Consider the following 18,260-nt stretch of genomic DNA (forward strand, 5'->3'; position numbering starts at 1 on the left):
CTTGGCTTCATCTCTCTATCTCCACTTAGCCAACTGCTCGTCTGCTAACTGCCCACTGCGAATACGGTCTAGGAGAGAAGACTGGATCGTCAAAGTAGATAGACGTGGAACTCTACCTCGAGGATATGTCTCCAGATCAAACCTCTGCATCTCAAACTGAAGAGGTCTCGAAACCACCAAATGAGCCATCCCTGCGACTTTCCTGCTCAACGCGTCTGCAACTACATTAGCTTTGCCAGGATGATAGCTAATGTCACAGTCATAGTCCTTCACTATCTCCAATCAACGCCTCTGCCGCATATTCAACTCTTTCTGTGTAAAGAAGTATTTGAGACTTTTGTGGTCGGTGAAGATCCGGCACTTCTCTCCGTACAAATAATGCCTCCAAATCTTCAATGCAAATACTATGGCCGCCAACTCTAGATCATGGGTAGGATAATTCTTCTCATTAATCTTCAACTGACGAGAAGCATATGCTATCACCTTCCCATGCTGCATCAATACTGCGCCTAACCCGAGTTTCGAAGCATCGGTATACAGAACAAAATCTCCGGGTCCTGAAGGCATGGCCAACACTGGTGCTGAAATAAGAGCTTGCTTCAATGTATCGAAGCTCTTCTGACGTACCTCGCTCCACACATACTTAACATTCTTCTTCGTCAATGACGTGAGTGGAACTGCGATGGAGGAGAATCCCCGAATAAACTTCCGATAGTATCCTGCTAGCCCAAGGAAACTACGGATCTCTGATGCATTTTGTGGCACAACCCAATCTCTGACTGCTGCAACTTTCGTCGGGTTTACCTCAATACCGTTGCTAGAAACGACGTGGCCTAAGAACGCCACCTTCTCTAACAAGAACTCGCACTTGCTGAACTTTGCGAATAACTTGTGCTTTTGTAGGGTCTGCAATACTGTGGTTAGATGTCTGCTGTGATCCTCTTGATTCTTTGAGTTTACGAGAATGTCGTCTATAAATACTATCACAAACTGATCAAGATACGGCTGAAATACGTGATTCATGAGATCCATGAAGATCGCTGGCGCATTCGTCAAACCAAACGGCATCACAAAGAACTCGAAGTGGCCATAACGAGTCCTAAAAGCAGTCTTGAGAACATCAGTGTCTTTCACTCTCAGCTGATGATAACCAGAACGCAGATCAATCTTGGAGAATACTGAAGCTCCCTGCAACTGATGAAATAAATCTTCAATCCTCGGGAGTGGGTATTTGTTCTTCACTGTAACTCTGTTCAACTCCCGGTAATCAATGCAGAGCCTCATCGAACCATCCTTTTTCTTCACAAACAAGACCGGTGCGCCCCATGGCGAAAAGCTCGGGCGAATGAACTCCTTGTCAAGAAGTTCCTGAATCTGTTTCTTGAGTTCTGCCATCTCTGTCGGTGCTAACCGGTATGGTGCTTTCGATATCGGTGTGGTACCTGGCATAAGCTCAATAGAAAATTCCACCTCTCGCACAGGTGGTAAACCAGAGACGTCATCAGGAAAAACGTCTAGAAAGTCCCGGACAATAGGAACATCGGATGCTGACTGTTTGGGCGTCTCGGGAACAGATACAAGAGTAGCTAGAAATGCTCGGCACCCTCGATGCATGAGTTTCCTAGCCTGGACGCAAGATATCATACGCGGTAAATTAAAATACCTGTCTGGCTCGAATAAGAATTGTTCCATCCCAGGCGGTCGGACTAGAACAGATCTCCACTGGAAATCAATCAAAACTCTGTTCCTCAATAGCCAGTCCATCCCCAGAATGATATCAAATTCTGGCATCGGCAGAACGATAAGATCCGCATACACGAGATTACCATGAAGTTCAAGGTCTATATCTCGGATCACATTAGTAGCTGTCATCTCCTCTCCGGAAGGCAATGCTACTGAATACGCTATGTCTAGCCCAATTGTCTTGATCTTGAGAGAATTTGCAAAGATTTCTGAAATGAATGAATGAGTAGCCCCTGAATCTATCAAGGCTTTCGTAGCTGAACCGGCTATAAATATTTTCCCTGAAAGATTGGAATATTATGCTAAACCCAATAGTTTTACAAGAACTATGCTTATAGACATGCAAAGGTCAAAGTTCTTCTAACCTAAATTCCCGTAGCTAACACTGATTAGAATATGCAATCCTATCGTAAATTCTAAGTTCAAAATCTTAACCCAAAACATTAGACTTCAAATACAATTTAAAGATTTAGGATACCTGTCATGAGCATCGTCTCCGGGTTAGTCTCCGCAGCAAGAAGAGCAAAAACTCTGCCTTGGGTAGGCAAATTCTTCTGAGGGCAATTCTTCAATATGTGGTCAATACTACCACATTTGTAACACTTTCCCGAACCATACATACAAGTCCCATCATGACGACGTGAGCACTTGGCACAGACTGGATAATCCACTGTCCTCGGGACTGCTCTTCCCTGCTGTTGCTGCTGCGGCCCTCTGTTCCTAGGTGGCCCGTGGAACTGTCTCTTATTCTGGTGCTGCGGCTGAGGGGGACGGTGTGGTGCCGGAAATGGTCGTTTACCCGGGCGATCGCGCTCAATATCCTGCTGGTCCTGCTCTGCAGCTAGAGCTCTGGAAACAACAACATCATAGGTAGTAGGGCCTGCCACCCTAACATCACGGCGCAAGATCGGCCGTAGACCATTCAGAAAATGCCTCAATTTAGCTCCAGCATCATTAGCAATTAGGGGTACAAAATGACATCCCCTCTCGAACTTACGGATGAACTCCGTAACAGTTAAATCTCCCTGCCTCAGGGTCATGAACTCCGTGGTCAACCTCGAACGCACCTCTTCAGTAAAATATTTAGAGTAGAATAACTCTGTGAAGCGCGCCCAGCTCAAAGTAGTCAAATCCAAAGCCACTGATGCTCCTTCCCACCATAGGCGAGCGTTTCCTCCGAACAGATAGGTCGCACATCGAACCCTATCTCAATCTTCAAGCCCCATAAACTCGAAAATAACCTCAAGGGACTTAATCCAGCCCTCGGCAGCCATAGGATCGAACGTCCCTAAGAACTTATTTGGTCGCATCTTCATGAACCGCTCATAGATAACCTCCGGTCCCGTCTGTCTGGCTCCCACTGCATTGTTCCCCGCAAACTGTGCGAAGAACTGAGTCATCCCAGCTAGCATCTGGGTATTCATGTCTGGTGGAGGGGGTGGTGGAAAATCTCTCTCCTTGTTCTCCCCTTGTCTCTGATCCTCACCGTCCTCATGACGGCGCTCATCATCACCTCTCGGGCATCCAACACGGCGTCTAGGAGGCATGCTGTTCCATAATTATAACCCATACATAACCAACATGCATAATTCCACTATTTCTTTAAATTTAAATAAATAATGCATAATCGTAATCTTGACATAAAATCTTTCATGCAATCATTATGTAAAAATATTTCAAGCTTTAAAATAAATGCGTTATCGTAAAACTTACAGACCGAATACGTGACTTCATGAGCTTCTCGAGAGCAGTAGTAGTACAACCCTTTACAAGAACATAGGCTCTGATACCAACTGTAAAGGCCCGTATTTCGTATTCATATTTTAGGAGAATTATTAAAAATTTTCTAAATAATTAATCATCTTGCCTCATTTATAAAATAAACATGTAAATAATTTTAACTTTAAAATAACAGCGGAAGTAAATAAAATTTTCTAGCAACAATTTAAAAATAATCCAACGTAAACAACAATATATAAATAATCCAACGTATTAAAACTGAGTTTGAATAATAAAAGTTGCATAAACTAAATCATGAGGTCCTCGGGTTTACTACTGCTGTCCCAAGATCGCTCACTGGTCTCCGCCCGCAGTCTCAGCCTCATCAATACCTACAACAATCAAGTCTAGTGAGTCTAAAGACTCAACATGTATATATCGTGAATAACAAGTAATATATACCATAAAACCGCATGCAACGTAAAAATAAAGTATCGTAAAGCGTACGGTGAAAATCGTATCATGAATAATTATATCTACGTGCATATCTGAAAATCATACGTAAAAGCTTTGCTCAATAGAGCTCTGTCATAACATATCATAATTTTCTGGTAGAGATAATGTTTCTAAGCAAGTGACCCATAACATAACGTAAGCGTCTGATCAGACTAAACCACAGTATACTGGGCGGTAGAGATCAATCACAGCCCTTGGACTGGAAGTCCATACCCATACATAATCATAAATCGGTCGTAAGTCACCGGGCGGAGAGGTCCTCGGTTGCGCCTACCGACTTCCAAACCCATAACCATAAGGTGGCCACAAGACATATAGCATATATCTAAAAAATAAACATTTTATATTTTTATGCACGTAATATCATTATAACCTTATTTTTAACGGATGAGTTGAATCGTTCCCAGGCTTTCTGCGACTTAATTCTAATATGTGACACATTCAATAAATCTTAACTTGACAAAAACTTAACAATAGAAAAAAAAACGAGACGATTCGGACCAACAACTTGATTTTTGACCATGGCTTCGTACCAACCCGAACCAACATTAAACCGACGCTTAACCATGATTAAAAATACCCCAAACATACTGAAAAATATGCATAATAACTGTAAAACACGAAAATAGGTGAAAGGAATCCAAAAACATAAAACACTCTTTCGAGAGTCATTTTGGCACCTTTCACCGTAAATTCTCGTACGACCTCTAAACTCGACCAAATCACAAAGGGCCAAAAACATGACTTTTCTAACTCATTAGGGTAGTGTCCAGTACAAGGCCATGGCCTAAAAGCCAACCAAGGACTCAAACCACCACCAAAACCGTGACCCAAAGCTGCTGTCAAAAAGCAGAAAATACAGCAGTGGCAGCTTGCTTGTTTGTGGAGAAAACTCTGAAAATAATGGCCAAGTGCTTGAAACACCGCCCAAGGACTCTTACCAACATCCTAAGGCATGTCTTGGACCATGGCTAAGGGCTAGAAGCCAACCACAATCGAAGGAAACACCTAGGACAATTACAGCATACCAACCGAGAGCACCACTTGTTGCATAGTGTGTTGTATTGAACCATTTTACTGTCTTGTCTCGTTCCAAGGGCCATTTTATAGACCATGGCTCGATCTAGACATGATGGAGTGTTTTATGAACCATGGATACAGACTAGGAGCCAACCATAATCCAAGCAACACACCCCAAAACCGAAACCCACTCACACAGAAAATGAAAAAAAATCGAATTGCACTTGTGTTGTTGTTGTGAAACTCTGATGGATCCGTGTACCAAGCTTGGAAAGGACACCTTGGTCACGTCCTAGACATGTTAAGGGAGTTTTCTAACTGTGGCTACAGTCCCTAGGACAGCCAAGATTCGTACACCCCTCAAACAACTCAAGGACAGAAAATTGTGACTCATTTCTGCAGCTTATATAAAGTTGCTGTCATTGCTTCGTTCTTGAGTGTATGGACTAAAACAACTGACCCAAAAACAACCTAACACATTCTAAATTATTCCTAGAAGCAGCCATGTGTGCGTGGAACCGAGCAACTCCCTCAAAGCAACAAAACACACCCAAACCGTGACATTGAAAACAAAGAAGCCGAGAACTTTTGTGCAGATTTTTGCTTGGACATTTGCTGTCATTTTCGTGACGTTGTTTGAATCATGCATATATAATGGTTTAAAAATATCTATAGGACTTGATTGAAGAGAAAAGAAACAATATATACATGCCTGGAAATTTGTTTTGACAAAACAAATCAAAACGACAACACGACGCGATGGGATCGGAGTTGAGAATTCTTTTCTTTCTTACTTTTCCTGCTGCTGTTCTTACGATTTTCTCAGCTGATTCTTCTGCTAATTTTCGAGCATATGGATGTAGGAAATGTAGGTAATGAGGGTGAATGATATAGGAGATGTTAAAGGTGCTATAATATGCATTTAGTTTGGGAGTTACAAGTCGAATTTGAATGGTTTTGCATTGGTTCTCATTCCTATGCTGTATCTGTTCTTATTCTTTTACTTCACAATTTCAGTAGCCTTTCTTCTGATTTTTTCGAGTATATGGGATGAAGAAATGTTATGTAATGGAGGTGTTAAAGGTACCATAATATGTATTAAGTTTGGGAGGTTACAAGTGAATGCTTTGAATGAAATTTGAAATGCTTTCTTGTTGCCGTTGGGTATTGCTTCGAATCCTTGCTGCATTTTCTAGTTAATTTGCTAGGTAATTAGTTGAGGAAAATGAGGTGTAATATTGTTTTTAATTAGTGAATTAAAATGATCAAAGGAATGAACACACCATGAAGTCTCATTATAGGTACTTTGAAAGGAAAAGTTACTACACCTTTGAATTGTATTGACCAAATTCCAACTTATTTTGAATGGTATTTTATGGTTTAAATTTGCATTTTAATTGTTTAAGATTTTAAACCTCCAATATATATATTGTAATGCATTAACCAATTAATTTATTTTAGAATCTTGCATGACATTCATGACTTTAAATTTAAATGTTTAAAGGCTATGTTTACTTTCTTGAATATTTTATACCTAGATTAATTCACCTTCATTTGTTCACATATTTTAATTTAAGCCTTAATTAAATATTGAACCTAAAAGAATTTATTTAACAACTTAGCTCGAATTAATTTAAATGAATCTTAAAACATTCTATTTCTTTAAATTAAATTATTCTTTGACTTAAATTAAATTTAAGAATATATTTCTTAGTATTAATCTTATTTCTAATTTCCAAACTCCGGTCCGAACTCGCGTATTTATCTTAAAAAAATAAAACTAAACATCTACTTTTAAAATAATTAGAACATTTCATATTTATATAAAATATTCATTTTTAATTTAAATAGTAGCAATTATGCATGGCTTATACGTAATCTGATTTTCGGGTTCTACAATATACGTATAAGTTTTTCTTTTATTAAATTCAGATCCTCAATTTTGACTTTCGTATCAGCTGTAGGTTGATGGATCCATCTACGTATAACCACGGTACCAGGTGACGAGGATATCAGCGACACTCTGTCCCGTCATCTGAGTCTTGGCCTTACATATCATTGTATCATCATATCATCGTATTAGTCACAATTAATTCACATCCTTCAACTTTTCATATTTTCATCACTTACAAAAATTTATACATATTTTTAAATTATTTTTCTTTTAAAAAAAATGTAACATTTCTTTTAGTATTTACGTTTAATCATAAAATTCCATAAATATTTGAAATAAACATTTTAACATCTATTAAGATTCAGGGCACTGCCAAACGTCAAACATTTTTCAGGTGTAAAATGACGGTTTTACCCCTGAAACCCTAACTTTCTCATTTTATCCTTAGACCTAAAAAAGACGACCCAAATCCATCCAAACTTAACATAGCACCTTTAAATACACCCATAAATATATCTTAGACATAAAATTAAGCTCCTCGATTAATTTTCCAATTCGTTTTTAAAGCTTAGACGTATATCCCGGTTTTAACTCGTATATACTCGAAACTTAACCAAACTTTAACAAAATTGAATCAAAGCTTAATAACACCTAATAATACTATATACCACTAAATTCAATCAATTTAAACCCTTGTACTAGCCTAGGAAACCTACAGATTTTTTTTGTGCATGGTTGGAAAACCCTAGCTTAGCCAACCTTGAGTTTCTTCAAACCTAACCCATAAACATCATGTCCAGCCCCTAACCATCGACCCTAGGACCCTACTCACGCCCCGTAAAACCTACTGGACCAGGCGTAGCACCCAAACAGTGCCTAGCCCTTAACCCGCACGCAAGAGACCATACACGCGTCCCTCACAAGTGCGGTTCCTCCCTAGTCTTCGAACCAGCCCTCATGCGATCAGCCTAGGACCTTGACTAGCCTCTATTAGGGCCCTTGAACATGTCCCAATTGCAGTACACAGCCCTATTTTCCCTATCCACCATAACCAAACCCTAGCCATACAAAAACCCAAGGAAAACGTGCGGCCCTACCTTGCCTCAACCAACTTTGAGCCGTGGCCCCTATGGTTTCTTAAAAACACCAAAATTAGCCCCTTTTTATGCCCCCTAACATTGAAGCCCATTTGTGCATCATTAACAAGAGTTTTTTAAAAAATAAAACACTAGTTTTGTGCATGTATAGCCATAAAAACGAAAATACAAGAAGTGCATCATATTTTTCATGCAAGATAATTAAATACACATAATATGTTGTGAAAGATGTTTGAAAGAAGATTAAGGCGTGACTTTGCGTTTATTACGCATGCAAAACGAATTTCAATGTGAAGAACGTCGGCGGAGAGCGACCTAGCTGAAATCCTACGATTTCCATGTGAATTTTCCTCTCATATTCGTGTGGTGTGTGTGGTTGTGTTGCTAATGGACAATCCTTGTGTGTGTTTTTGTGTTGTGTGCCGGAGTTGTGTGTGTTTAGGTTAGGGTTTGTTGGCTTTAAGTTTGACATAAAACACATTGTGCAAGCTTAGGGCCATTAACATAGTATAGGCCCATTAGGCCCATTAGAGGATAATTAAAATATTTTATTAAGGAAAGTTTGTGAAAATATTAGTCGAATTCTCAGAAGGTCCCTATTTTCATCGAAAATCAAATACCGGCTAAATACGACTCGACGCGTAAAAACACTTTAAAATATCTCATTTTCCAAACTCCATTAAAATATTCCATATATTAAACTATTTAAAATAACTATGTATTAAAAATATTTTCTCTCATATGGTCCTCGGTTTCCGTTCCACGATCGCGTCTCGAATAACCTTTTAAACACAGTTTTTATGCATTCATGTAGAAGACTACATTTTAAACATGTACACATACCCACCATATTTAATTCATGAAATTAAAACCATTTAATTATTCATTTTGTATTTTCCCTAGATTTGCATGCAGTTAGATTACGTTATCACATTTTGGACCTTACAAATCCTCCCTTAAATGAAATTTCGTTCTCGAAATTAAAACTTACTGAATAACTTCCGATAGCGACTCCTCATGTCCCTCTCGGTGTGAGGCCCGGGGCCGAAGAGGGCGGGGGGTGATCGCCGGTGCCATCATTAGTTGCACGGACAATGAGCGGCTCCTGGCAGGCTTCTAGGTGAAGGGAACATGAATGAACCGACCCACACGGGAATGAGAGGGATTCCGAGACTGTTCAATGTAATGGACTGTACAGTTGAAGAGGGCTTAAAAGATTTGATTTGTACTACTCATATCACGAAGGTGCATCTTCTTTTCGGTAGCTTATCACATAAGAACTCCAAAGTTAAGCGTGCTTGACTTGGGGCAATTTTGGGATGGGTGACCTCCTGGGAAGTTTCCCAGGGTGCGTGTGAGTGAGGACATAAGCACGCTGGAAAGACTCGTCTTGATACAGTGAGGACAGTCGTCAAATCTGGGGCGTTACAAGTGGTATCAGAGCCGACCTCTCTTAGTACGGTGTGGTTCGGGGACGAACCAAGCGGAAGCTGGTGGGCGTGTGAGGCCCGGGGCCGAAGAGGGCGGGGGGTGATCGCCGGTGCCATCAGTAGTTGCACGGACAATGAGCGGCTCCTGGCAGGCTTCTAGGTGAAGGGAACATGAATGAACCGACCCACACGGGAATGAGAGGGATTCCGAGACTGTTCAATGTAATGGACTGTACAGTTGAAGAGGGCTTAAAAGATTTGATTTGTACTACTCATATCACGAAGGTGCATCTTCTTTTCGGTAGCTTATCACATAAGAACTCCAAAGTTAAGCGTGCTTGACTTGGGGCAATTTTGGGATGGGTGACCTCCTGGGAAGTTTCCCAGGGTGCGTGTGAGTGAGAACATAAGCACGCTGGAAAGACTCGTCTTGATACAGTGAGGACAGTCGTCAAATCTGGGGCGTTACAAGAGATTGTAGAACCCGTAAATCAGTAGACGTATAAGCCATGCATAATTCTAGATTTTTAAATTTAATTGACTTCATTGCATGATTATTTTAAATGCATTTGTTTGAAGTTAATTATTTATTATTTCAGTTCAGCAGTTTGATTTTTAGCATTTCAGTATTTTCAGTGAGGCCGGACCGGAGTTGGAGTTTTGAGATAGAATTTAAGATTTGAGAAATATTTCCAGAAGTTAATTTAGCTAGTAACTAAGTTCATTTAAGTTAGAAAGGAAGGTTTGAAGATTTAATTTAATTATTTGAGGTGATTAAGAAATGAACTCATTTAAGTTATTAAATTAAGGGGTTAGCTCACTAAATTATTTAAAGGATTAGTAAGGCTTTCAAGGATTATTAGTTGACTAGATAATCAACATTTCCCTTTATTTTATCATGCATTTTTCGGCCACCCTTAGTGCTAGAAGATTCATTTTCCAACTCACCAACTTTGACCAATTCTTTGCATGTAATTAGTAGGATAATTCTAGGATTTTTGGGAGCACAATTTAATTAAATAAATGGACATATCCTAGTCTAGAATCAAGCTAAATTTCGGCCACCACCTCCTAGAAGCATCCACCAACTCATTTGATATCAATTCAAAATTCAAATTCAAAAGGGGAGTGGACTTGGTCTTGATATGATCCTATTTTTGTGCACCCTTCTCCTCACCTTCATAACCATCACTCCCCCCTCCACCTCCACCGAAAATAAGACCCCTTTTCAGTAGAAAAAACGTGGATAGCAGCTAGGGAGAAAGGGAGAAAAATCGAGAGCCAAGAAAGGTAGAGAAGCAAGCCACTCCGTCTCCTCCGCGCCGTCTCGTCTCTTCTTTTCGTTTTCTTTCGAAACGAAACCAGGCATGTCTAGATTTCTTTCAAACCTCAATCAAGTCATATTATCATTTATTTTTCAGTACATGATCATGTTTTAGCAAGTAAAAATCGAGATCCATGTAAAAATATTTTGGAACACACATGCAGAATTTTCGACTTCCCTTGACAAGCTTCACGTTTTTCTGAGTTTTGATGGTTTCAGGTATTGGATCGACTCCAGGCTCCCAAGGCGGCTTGTATACATGTAGTAGGATGCATTAGGACCATATTGGTCCATTCAAACCAGCCCCATGCTTGCTGGAAATTCAGAATGACAGCAAGTTCCCCATAAGTGCAGAAATGTGATTCGAAATTCAGTTTGGATGTCAAGGAGGAAGGATCTGATCTTGGCTGCCCCAAGCGCCTTTAGCCATGGTTGGATCACTTCCCTAGCATGTCTAAGACGTGACTAAGTCGCCCTTTTGGTGGCTTGGTCCATGGCTCATCGGTTTTTAAATAATCAACAAGAACAGCCCCTTTCCCCATTCGGCCCTTCCATTTTTCAGCATATGGTTCGTTTCTTTTGTGGCTTGGTGTGGATCTTGGTTGGCCTATGGCCCTTAGCCACGGTTCATATCATGCTCCTAGATGTCTAGATCGTGCCATGGTCAATCAAATGGCCACTGGAACGATGCAAGACATCGATCATAGCATAAACACTACACACGCATGAACGTTGCTCTCGGTTGGACCCTTCGGTTAAGATTTGGTGTGATGCGGATTGTGGCTGGCCTAGGGCCCTTAGCCATGGTTCAAATCATTCCTTGGGATGTTGGTAAGAGTCTCTGGTCGGTGGTTCACGCTCCTAATGGCCGATAGTCTCGAAACCAACTCAAGTCTTGTAGTTGCGCAGCTGCTGGAAATTACAGCAAGTTGCTGTGTCGTTTAGAAGGCTTGTTTGAGTTCTTGGTTGGCTTTTAGCCCATGGCCTTGGACTGGACAGTGCCTCATTGAGTTAGGAAGGTCATGTTTTCGACCGTTTGTCATTTGGATCATTTTTGAGGTCGTACGAGAATATACGGTGCAATGTGCCAAATTGACTCTCGAAAGAGCGTTTCGTGTTTTGGCCTCCATTTCACCTAGATTTCGACCCTATCATTTTAGGAACATTATTTTATGATTTTTCAGCGTATTTTAATCATGACTATACGTCAGTTCAGTGTCGGTTTAGGTTGGCTCGGAGTCATGATTAAATGCGAAGTCATTAGGCGTCATAGTCGCATATTTTGAACGTAAATTGCATAGTTGGTCATGTTTAAGCTATTGCATATTTTTCATGGCACAGTTAGGTTGCAGCGAGCCTGGGAACGATCCAATCCAATCCAGTTGGTAAAATTACAGGAATTTTCATTACGCCAGTTAATTATTTTACGTGCATTAAATAGAAAATGATTATTTTTGAGATTTATGCGATATGGCTTGTGGTTCATTCACTATGTGGGAGTGTTATTTTATACGGTCGCCAGTGACCGATCAGTTCAGTATGGTACCACCCGGTCGCCAGTGACCGGCCAGCTCAGTTCAGTTTCAGCCTCCCCGGTAGCCAGTTACCGATCAGTTCAGCTTAGTGCAGTGGCCACAGGCGTAAAACATAATCTCAACAGAAAATTTTACCAGATATTTCAGTACAGGCTCCAAGGAGCAAATATTTTTTTACAGTGACTTCCAGTTCAGTTATGCACGTATTATAATTGCTCAGTACAGATTATTTTCAGTATGCCTCAGGACAGGATATTTTATCACATGCATATTTTAAATTCAGATTTTTACTCGTTACCTGCGATTTATGCATGCTGAGTCTTTAGGCTCACTAGACTTGATTGTTGTAGGTAGTGATGAGGCCAGGGCCGAGGGCGGGGACCAGTGAGCCAGCTTGGGTCGGCAGTAGTGGCACCCGAGGACCTCAGTGCAGCAGTTGTTATGTTTTTCCGCAAACAATTTTATCAGTTGTTAGATATTTTTAAATTGTGATTTTTGGCAAACTTTAATTTCTTCCGCTGCAATTATTTTGAAATATTGAACTGTTTTCACCAGTGATTTTATGAGCGAGGCCATTAAGTTCTTTTTTAAAAAAAAAAAATTTAATTTTCCGCAAATTTTCAAGCAAGTAGTTCGAGGGCCTTCACAGTTGGTATCAGAGCGGTGGTTCTGTATAGGGTTTCACTACTACTGACCGCGAGAAGCTCACGAAGCCACGCCTTTGGTCTGTAAGTTTTTCAGTTCAGCATTTTGTTTAGTATTTCAGTTAAAGCATGAATTATTTTGTCAGCATGCTTCCAGATTTTCAGTATTTCAGAGTTCATTTAAAATAAAGTATGGAATTATGCATGTTAGTTACGTATGGGTTATGTTGGAACAGTATGCCCTCTAGACGCATTTTAGAGCGCAACAGAGAGGTGGAGCCTCGCCGAGAGGACAGAGAGGAGCATAGACCGGAGGGAGACCTACCACCCCCTCCACCGCCACCACCGGACATGAGTGCCCAGATGTTAGCTGGGATGGCACAGTTCTTCGCACAGTTTGCGGGGGGCAATGCCGCAGCCGTAGCCGCAGCCGCAGCCAGGCCGACAGGGCCCGAGGCAGTGTATGAGCGATTCATGAAGATGCGCCCGAAGGAATTCTCTGGGGCATCTGACCCCATGGTTGCCGAGGGATGGATCAAATCCCTCGAGGTTATCTTCGATTTTATGGAGCTGGGGGACGCAGACCGAGTCCGATGTGCCACCTACCTGTTCACTGGAGACGCCCGCTTATGGTGGGAAGGAGCTTCGGTAGCCCTGACATTGGCTACACTTTCTTGGACCCGCTTTACGGAGGTTTTCTACTCCAAGTATTTTGCTGAGGAGGTTCGCACCAGGCTGACCACCGAGTTCATGAGTCTGAGACAGGGGGATATGTCGGTTACGGAGTTTATCCGTAAGTTCGAGAGGGGCTGTCACTTTGTGCCCCTGATAGCGAATGATGCCAAAGCCAAGCTGATGCACTTCCTGGTGGGTTTACGGCCGATCTTGCGCCGGGATGTTAGGGTATCTGACCCTGCTACTTATGAGGTTGCCGTCTCCAAGGCCTTAGCCGCAGAGCAGGATCTGCGGGATATCGAGAGGGATCGCCAGGGCAAGCGCCCAGCCCAGGCACCGCACCGCCCTCCTCCTCATCAGCATCAGCAGCAGAATAAGAGGCCTTTTCATGGACCGCCCAGGAACAGAGGCCAGCAGCAGCAGCAGCGGGGACGCCCAGCCCCGAGGACTCAGGAGCACCCAGTCTGTCCCAGGTGCTCACGTCGCCATCCTGGAGCATGTATGGCTGGCTCAGGAAAGTGTTTTAAGTGTGGCAGTCCAAACCACATGTTGCTGCAGTGCCCTCAGAGGAATCTGCCTACCCAAGGCAGAGTTTTTGCTCTCCATGCCGCGGAAACCAACCCGGAGACTATGTTGTTGACAGGGAGAATTTTTATATCTGGTTCCGCTACCAAGGCCTTGATAGATTCAGGGGCCACTCACTCATTTATTTCGGAGGTCTTTGCAAACTTTCTCAAGATCCAGACCATTGGGCTAGATACAGCCTTTTCAGTAGTGTTGCCGTCAGGCGAGGAGATGGCAGCCACCAATGTTATCCGAGATATAGACCTTGAGCTGCACGGTAATCTTGTTTATGCGGATCTGATTGTGCTACCGATGCCGGAATTTGACATCATCCTAGGGATGGACTGGCTATTGAGGAACAGAGTGTTGATAGACTTCCAGCGGAGATCCGTTCTTGTCCGACCGCCTGGAATGGAGCAGTTCTTATTTGAGCCGGACAGGTACTTTTCCTTACCGCGCATTATTCCTTATGTTCAGGCTAGGAAGCTCATGCATAGAGGGTGTCGGGCATTTCTAGCAACCCTTTTATCTGTCCCCGAGGAACCCAGCCAGTCAGCCTCAGATGTTCCGATTGTCAGAGATTTCTTAGACGTTTTTCCCGAAGACGTCTCTGGTATGCCACCCGAGAGAGAGGTGGAGTTTTCCATTGAGCTTATGCCAGGTACGACTCCGATATCCAAAGCACCGTACCGACTAGCACCGACAGAGATGGCAGAGCTTAAGAAGCAGATCCAAGAACTTCTTGACAAGGAGTTCATTCGCCCGAGCTTTTCTCCATGGGGCGCGCCAGTCTTATTCGTGAAAAAGAAGGATGGCTCGATGAGGCTTTGCATTGACTACCGGGAGTTGAACAGGGTTACAGTGAAGAATAAATACCCACTGCCGAGGATTGAGGATCTGTTTGACCAGTTGCAGGGAGCTTCGATTTTCTCCAAGATAGATCTGCGTTCCGGTTATCACCAGTTGAGGGTGAGAGATGCTGATGTCTCGAAGACAGCTTTCAGGACTCGTTATGGCCACTACGAGTTCCTAGTGATGCCGTTCGGTCTGACGAATGCACCAGCGATCTTCATGGATCTCATGAATCGCGTATTTCAGCCGTACCTCGACCAGTTTGTGATAGTGTTCATAGATGACATTCTCGTCTACTCCAAGAGTCGGGAGGAGCATAGCAGGCATCTGACCACAGTGTTGCAGACATTGCAGAAACATAAATTATTCGCAAAGTTCAGTAAGTGCGAATTCTGGTTAGAGAAGGTGGCGTTCTTGGGCCACATTGTTTCTAGCAGTGGCATTGAGGTAGACCCCGCAAAAGTTGCAGCAGTCAGAGATTGGGTTGTGCCTCAGAATGCATCCGAGATCCGCAGTTTCCTTGGGCTAGCAGGATATTACAGGAAATTCATCCAAGGATTTTCCTCTATTGCCGTTCCACTCACAGCACTGACAAAGAAAAATGTGAAGTTTGTGTGGAGCGAGGAGTGTCAGAAGAGCTTTGATACTTTGAAGCAAGCTCTTATTTCAGCACCAGTTTTGGCCATGCCATCAGGGCCCGGCGAGTTTGTCCTTTATACCGATGCTTCGAAGCTTGGTTTAGGTGCAGTTTTGATGCAGCATGGGAGAGTGATAGCGTATGCTTCTCGACAGCTGAAAATCCACGAGAAGAACTACCCCACCCATGATCTGGAGTTAGCGGCCGTAGTTTTTGCTTTGAAGATTTGGAGGCACTATCTGTATGGAGAGAAGTGTCAGATCTTTACCGACCACAAAAGCCTCAAGTATTTCTTTACGCAGAAGGAGCTGAACATGCGTCAGAGGCGTTGGTTGGAGCTTGTGAAAGACTACGATTGTGACATTAGCTACCACCCGGGTAAAGCTAATGTAGTTGCGGATGCTTTGAGCAGGAAAGTCGCAGTGATGGCTCATTTGACGATGCAGAAACCTCTTCAGATCGAGATGCAGAGGTTTGATCTTGAGACTTACCCTCGAGGTAGAGTTCCTCGTTTATCTACCTTGACTATCCAGTCCTCTCTTATTGACCGTATTCGCAGCGGTCAGGCAGCAGATGAGCAGTTGGCACAGTGGAAGAAGGAGATGAAGCTAAGGGCAGTGTTTTGTATTCAGTCAGCGACGGTATTGTGAGATACCGAGATAGGATATGGGTTCCTAGCAGTGATTCTATCCGAGCAGACATCTTATCAGAGGCCCATACGTCCCCGTACTCTATTCACCCTGGGAGTACGAAGATGTACAAAGATCTGCAGCTATTGTATTGGTGGCCAGGGATGAAGAAGGACATCAGGCGTTTTGTATCCGAGTGCCTGACTTGCCAGTTAGTGAAGGCCGAGCATCAGAGACCAGCAGGTTTGCTCAAGCCTCTTCCTATTCTCGAGTGGAAGTGGGAGAACATTACCATGGACTTTGTGACCGGATTGCCGAGGGCAGCCAGAGGATCGAATGCTATCTGGGTGATTGTAGATCGTCTTACCAAATCAGCGCACTTCTTGCCTATTAAGACGACTTTCACCATGGTTCAGTATGCAGAGCTGTATATCCGAGAGATAGTCCGACTCCATGGTATTCCAGTTTCTATCGTATCCGACAGAGATCCCAGATTCACTTCCTCGTTTTGGAAGAGTTTGCATTCGACTTTGGGTACGAAGTTGCTGTTTAGCACAGCTTTCCATCCGCAGACAGATGGACAGTCGGAGCGAGTTATTCAGATCTTAGAGGATCTTCTCCGTGCTTGCGTCATTGATTTCTCTGGGAGTTGGGAGTCGAACTTACCATTGGTAGAGTTGTATGGCCGCAAGTGTAGATCTCCTGTTCATTGGGATGAAGTAGGAGAGAGAGCAGAGTTGGGTCCAGAGATTGTTCAGCAGGCAGCAGATGTAGTAGTCAAGATCCGTGATAGGATGAGGACTGCTCAGAGCCGACAGAAGAGTTATGCCGATCAGCGGAGGAGAGAATTAGAGTTTGCAGTGGGCGATCATGTCTTCGTGAAAGTGGCACCTATGAAGGGTGTCATGAGATTTGGCAAGAAAGGGAAGCTCAGTCCGAGATTCATTGGACCGTTTGAGATCCTCGACAGAGTTGGGACGCTAGCTTATCGTGTGGCTCTTCCGCCAAATCTGGCCGGAGTACACAATGTCTTTCACGTCTCCATGCTGAGGAAGTATATGGCAAATCCTTCGCATTTGCTGAATTTCGAGCCGTTGCAGCTTACTCCGAACTTATCTTATGAGGAGAGACCCGTGCAGATCCTAGACAGACAGGAGAAGAAACTTCGGAACAAGTTGGTTAAGCGAGTCAAAGTCAAATGGCTCAACCATTCAGAGGAGGAAGCTACGTGGGAGTCTGAGCCGGAGATGAGAAGTAGATACCCCGAGTTATTCGGTGAGTTCTAATTTCGAGGACGAAATTTATTTAAGGGGGGAAGGATTGTAGAACCCGTAAATCAGTAGACGTATAAGCCATGCATAATTCTAGATTTTTAAATTTAATTGACTTCATTGCATGATTATTTTAAATGCATTTGTTTGAAGTTAATTATTTATTATTTCAGTTCAGCAGTTTGATTTTTAGCATTTCAGTATTTTCAGTGAGGCCGGACCGGAGTTGGAGTTTTGAGATAGAATTTAAGATTTGAGAAATATTTCCAGAAGTTAATTTAGCTAGTAACTAAGTTCATTTAAGTTAGAAAGGAAGGTTTGAAGATTTAATTTAATTATTTGAGGTGATTAAGAAATGAACTCATTTAAGTTATTAAATTAAGGGGTTAGCTCACTAAATTATTTAAAGGATTAGTAAGGCTTTCAAGGATTATTAGTTGACTAGATAATCAACATTTCCCTTTATTTTATCATGCATTTTTCGGCCACCCTTAGTGCTAGAAGATTCATTTTCCAACTCACCAACTTTGACCAATTCTTTGCATGTAATTAGTAGGATAATTCTAGGATTTTTGGGAGCACAATTTAATTAAATAAATGGACATATCCTAGTCTAGAATCAAGCTAAATTTCGGCCACCACCTCCTAGAAGCATCCACCAACTCATTTGATATCAATTCAAAATTCAAATTCAAAAGGGGAGTGGACTT

Source organism: Primulina tabacum, chromosome 12 (assembly GCF_025594145.1).
Source record: "Primulina tabacum isolate GXHZ01 chromosome 12, ASM2559414v2, whole genome shotgun sequence".
NCBI classification, from domain to species: domain Eukaryota; kingdom Viridiplantae; phylum Streptophyta; class Magnoliopsida; order Lamiales; family Gesneriaceae; genus Primulina; species Primulina tabacum.